General features: G+C 47.8%; 1 protein-coding gene across 1 annotated transcript in view; it reads left to right on the top strand.

Annotated features, from left to right (window-relative positions):
- The first annotated feature begins 516 nt into the window (after positions 1–516).
- ADORA2A (adenosine A2a receptor) overlaps positions 517–6,825 on the top strand; it is a 35,315-nt gene continuing 29,006 nt past the window's right edge. Inside the window, exon 1 of the mRNA XM_026660541.2 lies at positions 517–764. The gene's annotated coding sequence lies outside the window, so the exon portion shown is untranslated. The remainder of the gene's footprint in view (positions 765–6,825) is intronic.

The following is a 6,825-nucleotide window of genomic DNA, read 5'->3' as shown; positions in this document are numbered from 1 at the left end:
ACTCCAGTAGGTCCAACCCCCATTCAGATCTAGGCAGCTTTCCCTAGGTGGGCTCTACTCCCTGGGAGACTGGCATATTTGCAAACTGTATTTAAATAGCTAACATGTATTGGAGCATAAGCTTTCCTGGGTGAATACCCACTTCGGCAGACGCAGATCCAGACTACCCTCTGATACTTGTATTTAAATAGAATTCCTCGGGGTCCGTGTTTTTCCATCCTTCTCCTTTCCCCCCTCTTCTGTCAGTGAAATGAGTCCCAGCGGCGAGGGTGTGACTGAGCCGACAAAGCGGGCACTCCCCAGGAAGTCCGGCTCAGAGAGCGTGGTGTGCCTTAGCCAGCCGGGGCCAGTCCTTCCTTCAGCTTGGGCGAGCCCCAGCGCTTGGAACGTGGCTGCGGCGGGGAGAACTCGCCGGGCTCGCGTTCCTGGGGCGGTGATAACCTCCAGGGGGCGCCCTAGAGACCCCCGCCTGCGTCTCCCGGCCCCGCGGCGCCAGGGCTCAGTCCGTGGGTTTGAATTCCATCCAGGCACCAGCCTGCAGCGGGCGAGCGAGTGGCCGGCCACGCTCGCCGGCGAGAGGGGAGCGGCCAGTTCGCGCGCAGCTGCCGGCGCGGGAGCAGCCCCGGCCTTTGAGAAACTTTCTTGGCCGATCGGTGGCGAGCCCCAAAGCGGGCTGGGCAGGAGCTCGGAGCCTGGCTGGCGAGCCCCGGAGAGCCCGCCTGCAGCGCGTGGGGCGGGCGGAGGAAACACCCTCCCCAGGACAGGTGGGTGCTGTGCGGGGCGGACCCCCGGGCAGGGGAGAAGTACCCCCCCCCCGTCACTCACTCCCCGGGACTTTTCCATGCGTCCCCCCCACACCCCACCCGGCCCCGCGGGCATCGCTCTCCAAGCCGCCAGGGTGCTGGGGAATTGCAGAGACCGGGCAGGGGAGAGGAGCCTGCAGATGCACTGCGCGTGGGGTCGGGAGAGTGTGTGTGTCTGTGGGAGGGAGAGAGTGTGTGTCTCTTTGTGTGTGTCTGAGTGTGTGTCTCTGTCAGAGTGTGTCTGTCTGTCTGTCTGTCAGAGAGTGTGTGTCTGTGTCTGTTTGTCTGTCAGAGAGTGTGTGTGTGTCTGTCTGTCTGTCTGTCTGTCAGAGAGAGAGAGGCTGGATCCAAGAATCCTGATGCTATTTGGCCCCCAGCCCTCAAATTGTGCTATTACAATAGAGAACAAGTGCAGCCTCCCCTACTGCCCCACCGCAACCTGGATCCAGCCCCCCCCCCCCCAATGCCTAGACAACAATCGAAGGTGCTCCTCCTGCTCAAAAAATATTCTGGACTCTGGCACATCCTAGTAGGAGTGTCCCGAAAACCAAATCTGGCTCCTGGATCCTGCCAGATCCACCCAAGTTTTAGTCCTCTCCTTCTCAAGTCCATGTCATGAATAGAGCAGCAGAAACAGTCTAGACTCGGATGCTTCCCGGTGTGTAAGTGCCTCAAAAACTCTGGCCCTTTGGATCCAGCTGGACTGGTATTTTTTTGGCCCCAGACTCAAACCGAGCTATATGTCAGAGGCAGGGATTTTCTGGTCAAGTAGTAGCGGCACCTTGTTTGTTTTAACAATACAACTTGGGAGCCTGGAGCCAAAAATGCAAACTCCCGCAGAGTCCAGGTGCTGAATGTGTCTGTGATGCTGTTGAGCAGGGACGTATTGGGGTTTGGGATTTCGCGGTGGAAATGGAGTAGCTGCACTTCTTGTCTATTTAGCTGGTTTAAGTTTTGGGTTTGGGATAAAAAGCTCGCTGTCTCCAGAAAGACCCTGGTGCCAAACGCAATCGCTTTTCAGTGGGGCTGTCAGTTTGTAACAAGATCTGGTGAACTAGGATCTGCTGAGTTTTTTTCTTCTGTATTAAGATCAGTAGAATTTGGGGGCTTGGGGTTGAAAATTGGCCAAACCCAATAGGATCTAGGAGCTAGTTATGTATTTTCCCAGTTCTGTTGGGCTGAGATGCAGCCAGATCCTGATTTTTCCTGAGAAATAGGACGGCTAGATTTGTCTTCTGCTTAGACTGTACAAGGTGGGCTTGTGGACCAAAGCCTGCCAAGATCCAACTGCCAGATCCAGGATTTTGTGCAACTTAAGGCACTAGAATGGGTTCAAGTTGGGAACTGTCTGACAGGGTAGGAGCAGCTGCCCTTGTTCTCTGTTCGCCATGGAATTTGGGGGCAGAGGGTGGAAGTTGGACAGACTCAGGAGGTTCCATGCACTGGATCTGAGGTTTTGCCGCACTCATGTGCCAGCACCAGAATCCACACTCTTGTGGTGAAGTAGGAGTACCTCGACTTCTCTATATGGGTGTTGGAATTGGGGCTCTTGGGGCCAAAATTTGGCTAGTTCCAGCAGGATCCTGGTAGATACAGCTTTTACTTTCATCCCTCTGAGGGATACTGGTAGAGTTCGCGTGCTGGCTTCAGCCATGGCATGGGTGTTGAATCTGAATCTCTCCCTGTTCCCTTTGGGGTGTTAGTAATACAGTCAGGCATGCTCTTCCATTGACAGCCTTTGAACACTGGGGGAAAGGCAAACAACTAAGGTGACCAGACAGCAAATGTGAAAAATCGGGACAGGGGGTTGGGGGTAATAGGAGCCTGTATAAGAAAAAGACCCAAAAATTGGGACTGTCCCTATAAAATTGGGACATCTGGTCACCCTACAAACAACTGTCCACTCCCCCTTTTCACCTAAATCCCCAACTGCAAGACTGGGACAATTCTTTGTCATCAGAATTCCTAGATGTCCACAACTTTTGATTTCCCCCCCCCCCGCCGATTTCTCATGAGTTTGGAGTCTAAGATCTTCATCCTCTTTGTTCCCCCAGCCCTCTGACTTCTCACAGCCACTCAGTGCTCAAACTCTCAGCTTTTGTTCCCCCATCACCCTCAGACTTCTAGTCCTTAATTTTGTTCCCCTCAAACCCAGCACTGCTGCTGACTCCTTGAATGTACGTGCTCTTAGTCAACTGGAAACAGTGGTTTCCCCAGGAGTATCAGATACCAGTAAACGTGCATATAGCATTTAACGCTGGTGAGTTTCAGTTGTTTAACTTTGAAATCAAGGGATGTGACTAAATAAACAATGTAACCAGAAATAAATGAGGTAGTTCATTTTTCCTCAGTCATATTTACAGTAGGCTCAATGCTGTCCAGCGTTTCAACAATGTCTTTAACTGCTGAAAGTAGAGAGCTCTGAGCTTCGGTACATGGAAATGTTGTTAGTGAAGCTGTCACTAGAGGTGGCCAGTAACTCAGCAAGTGGGAGAGGATCATGACTGGGTGAGATCCAAGTTATGGTGGTTCTGAATGGACCATACTTCATGCTTTCTGAATCATCTGAAGTTATCAGCAAAAGGGCCACAGCTTCCTTTGTTCATCCCTCCTGGTCTGGTGTAAGGAAAAGAGGGTGTTTATAATGGGCATCCAATGTGCTGGATGGTGGAGGGTGTGATTCCAAGGCACTGAGAAGCCAGGAGATGGGTGGGATTCCTTCAGCCCATCCTTTCTGTTAGGAGAAAGACCCCATCAGCGGCAGTGAAACACAGGCTGTGGCACATGCAGAGGCTGATCTCCTGCAAGGTACCTTTCAAATATCACACTATAAAGCACCATAGTTTCTCTAATGCTAGTTTTGAGCACTGTGCGGTACAAACACTGGTATAAGCTACGTGTGCAATGTGCCTCTGTCTTATTACCAACCTAAAAGCACCATGATTTTGAAGAGGCTGCTTGACAGAGTCTTTCTGGTGTGTCTGTATGTGGCACAAAGAGAAAACAGAAGGGGTTAACTTTAAAAGGTTAGCGTGAGTCATTTGGGTAAAGAGTAGTTAAGGCAACTTTTATTAACTATTTAAACCAAAATTATTATTCCAAGCAGATGGTCATCAATTAGGTAACTCTGTCTTTGAGCGTATTTGTTTTCAGGCTTTTAAGTCCCAGCCTTGTGGTAATTGAAGAACTGTAGTAATTGACAAATTCAACTTCCTGTATGCAATAGAGACATGCAGTTATAGAGAGGGCACAGTCCTCTCTGTTTTGCCTTTAAAATGGAAAACTACAAGATCAGAGTGTCACAGCCGCCTACAAAAAGATTAGGTAGAATGACAAGCAGGGATATGGGAAATCCTCAAATTGGATTAGATTTGTGGAAGAATTCACTTATATTGAATCTGTTTTAAAAAAAAAAAAAAGAAACCCAGTACAAATGTGATTAAATATTCAAAGTATATGAATAATATGAAAATAAAAGAGAACCTTTCTGATGTGGCAAGTAGCTCAAACTGTAAATTAACAATCACAGTTTGTAACCCCCCCCAAATTTATATATAAAACAATGGCTACTTGCGTGCACACAGGTGTATAGAAAATAAAAACTACATATGCCAGGCAGGATGAGTTCATGGAAAGCAGGTGGGCAGTTTTTCATCCCTTTCAGTGGGATGGACTTGTAATCTACATATAAATATCAAGCCCCCAGTTCCAAGAAAAGATGAAGGGAACATACCTTCCTGCTTTTGATGAAAGGCATTAGAACCCTGCAGCATAGGTGCTGGGGTGCTGCAGTACCCCAGGGCTTGAAAAGTAATAACAACTTAAATACATGGTTTCCATCTTCAGCACCCCCCTATAAAAATTGTTCCAGCACCTCTGCCCTGCAGGAGATTTCTGGACTGTATCAAACTGTCAGAATGTGTGGGAAGGGAAGTATAGATCCAAAATGAGTATTTTTGCCAAAACTTCTGTATTTGCATCTTTTGTTGCTGATATTGTAATAGTTTTCCATAACAGCCACTGCTTGCTCCCACATTTTAATATAATCAGCTTTTAACAACTATTCTTCTTATTGTTTAGTCTAATCTCTTGTAATGAGGTTCAGGTTGAGCCCTATGATTAAATCCTGATAAAAACAAGCAGAGAAAAAATGCAGCCAAATATGAGAGCTTTGGGGAGAGTTTTGTTTTGGATTTTCACCCTCTCCAACCCACTGACAGCTTCCAGAAGAACCCATTCGTTTCGTGCAGTCCAAGAATCTTTGCTGTTGGGCCTAGCGTCTTTTTCATCCGTTTTTATGGGGTCGGGAACAGAAATAGAATAGAAGAGGAATAGAAGAGAAAACTGTAGAACTGCTCAATCACTTATAACAAGTTCAACCTATGGACTTGGAAAATATGAGTGAACAATAAGGGTTGTGACTGATGACTCCATAGAAGATAACCTGATGAGCAATAGACAGCATGAATTCTATAAAAAACAAATTATAAAGACACCCTGGAAGAGCACTCTGATATGATTACAAATTTCGTAGACGAGGGAATTTGGTGGACGTGATATTTAATAAAGGCCTTTTATAGTCACGTGGGAATTGAAAAGTTAAAAAAAATTTGTTTAGATAAACATACTGTGATGAGATTATAAAATAGGCTGCTGAGCCACAAACAGAATGATCTCGAGAATTTAGAGAAATGGGCAAACAGAATTGTGATTTAATTAGGTTGTTATAAAGACTGACTTGGGAACTACTGTCACTAGGCAAAAGACTGAGGGCTTGGCTACACTTGTGAGTTAGAGCACATTAAAGGAGCCCCGGGCGCACTAGCTCACTCCCCGTCCACACTGGCAAGGCACGTAGAGCGCTCTGACTCCGCGGCTACAGCACTGCTGGTACTCCACCTCGGCAAGAGGAATAACATTTGCCACGCCTTGGCTACAACGCCCGGGCGTCAGTGCGAACGAGGTGTTGCATTACTGCGCTCTGATCAGCCTCCGGAAATGTCCCATAATCCCCTTAAGTCAAGTGGCCACTCTTGTCATTGTTTTGAATCGCTGTAGGAATGCGGATATGCCCTTTGAAAGCTCCGTTTCTGACAGCCGGCTGCTTATCTGCTCCGAGACAAAGCAACCGTTAGTGTGGAATGCTGAGAGAGAGAGAGAGAGGCAGGGGGGAGGAGGGTCTGCTGCTGTCTGAACTTACAAGACAGCATGCTGACGTGCTCTCAGCCCCCCAAAAACCCACTCCCCCTCCCCCCACATACACACAACACATTCCCTGTCCCACTCCACCCCACCCCATTTGAAAAGTACGTTGCAGTCACTTGCATGCTGAGATAGCGGCCCATAATGCACCGCTCCCAATGCCGCTGCAAGTGCCGCAAATGTGGCCACGCCAGTGCGCTTGAAGCTGTCAGTGTGGACAGACTGCAGCGCTTTCCCTACTGTGCTCTACGAAGGCTGCTTTAACTCAAAGCGCTCTACATCTGCAAGTGTAGCCATGCCCTAAGGCTCGGATTTAGGAAAGGAGTTAAAGTCACTTTAAGCATGTTCTTAAGTGTTGGGCTGAATATAGATGCTTTCCTCACGGCCTTATCTGGGAACCTGTTGGTTGGTTAGAGAGCAGTAATATAGAAAATGGCCTAGGGATGATGAGACTGTTGCACAAAACATGAACATTCTGCTGCGAAGTTCACTAGGAGTGGCAGATGTAAAACAATGAAGAAGCCATGCTTTGAATAGGGTTGGGACACCTACTATTAATAAAGACAAATCCATTGACAAATTAGAAAGGTATTCCCAATCCAAAAGGGAATAACTAAAATGCTACAAGTACTGGAGGGTGAGGTGTGAAGAGTGACTCAATTGATTTTATTCATCTTAGTCAAGCGTAGGGTGGGACATTGTAACCGTTGTAAAACATTTGAACGGTAGTAAGATAAAGGCCAGGGTGAAGTACTTAATTTGTGCCAAGGCTTGGCCGTTCCTAGCCCTGGCACCTCTGAGCTTGGCCGTTCCTAGCCCC

The sequence above is a fragment of the Terrapene carolina genome, unplaced genomic scaffold (assembly GCF_002925995.2).
Source record: "Terrapene carolina triunguis isolate 2854851 unplaced genomic scaffold, T_m_triunguis-2.0 Scaffold790, whole genome shotgun sequence".
In the NCBI taxonomy this organism is placed as follows: domain Eukaryota; kingdom Metazoa; phylum Chordata; order Testudines; family Emydidae; genus Terrapene; species Terrapene triunguis.
This window is presented reverse-complemented; position numbering and strand designations above follow the sequence as displayed.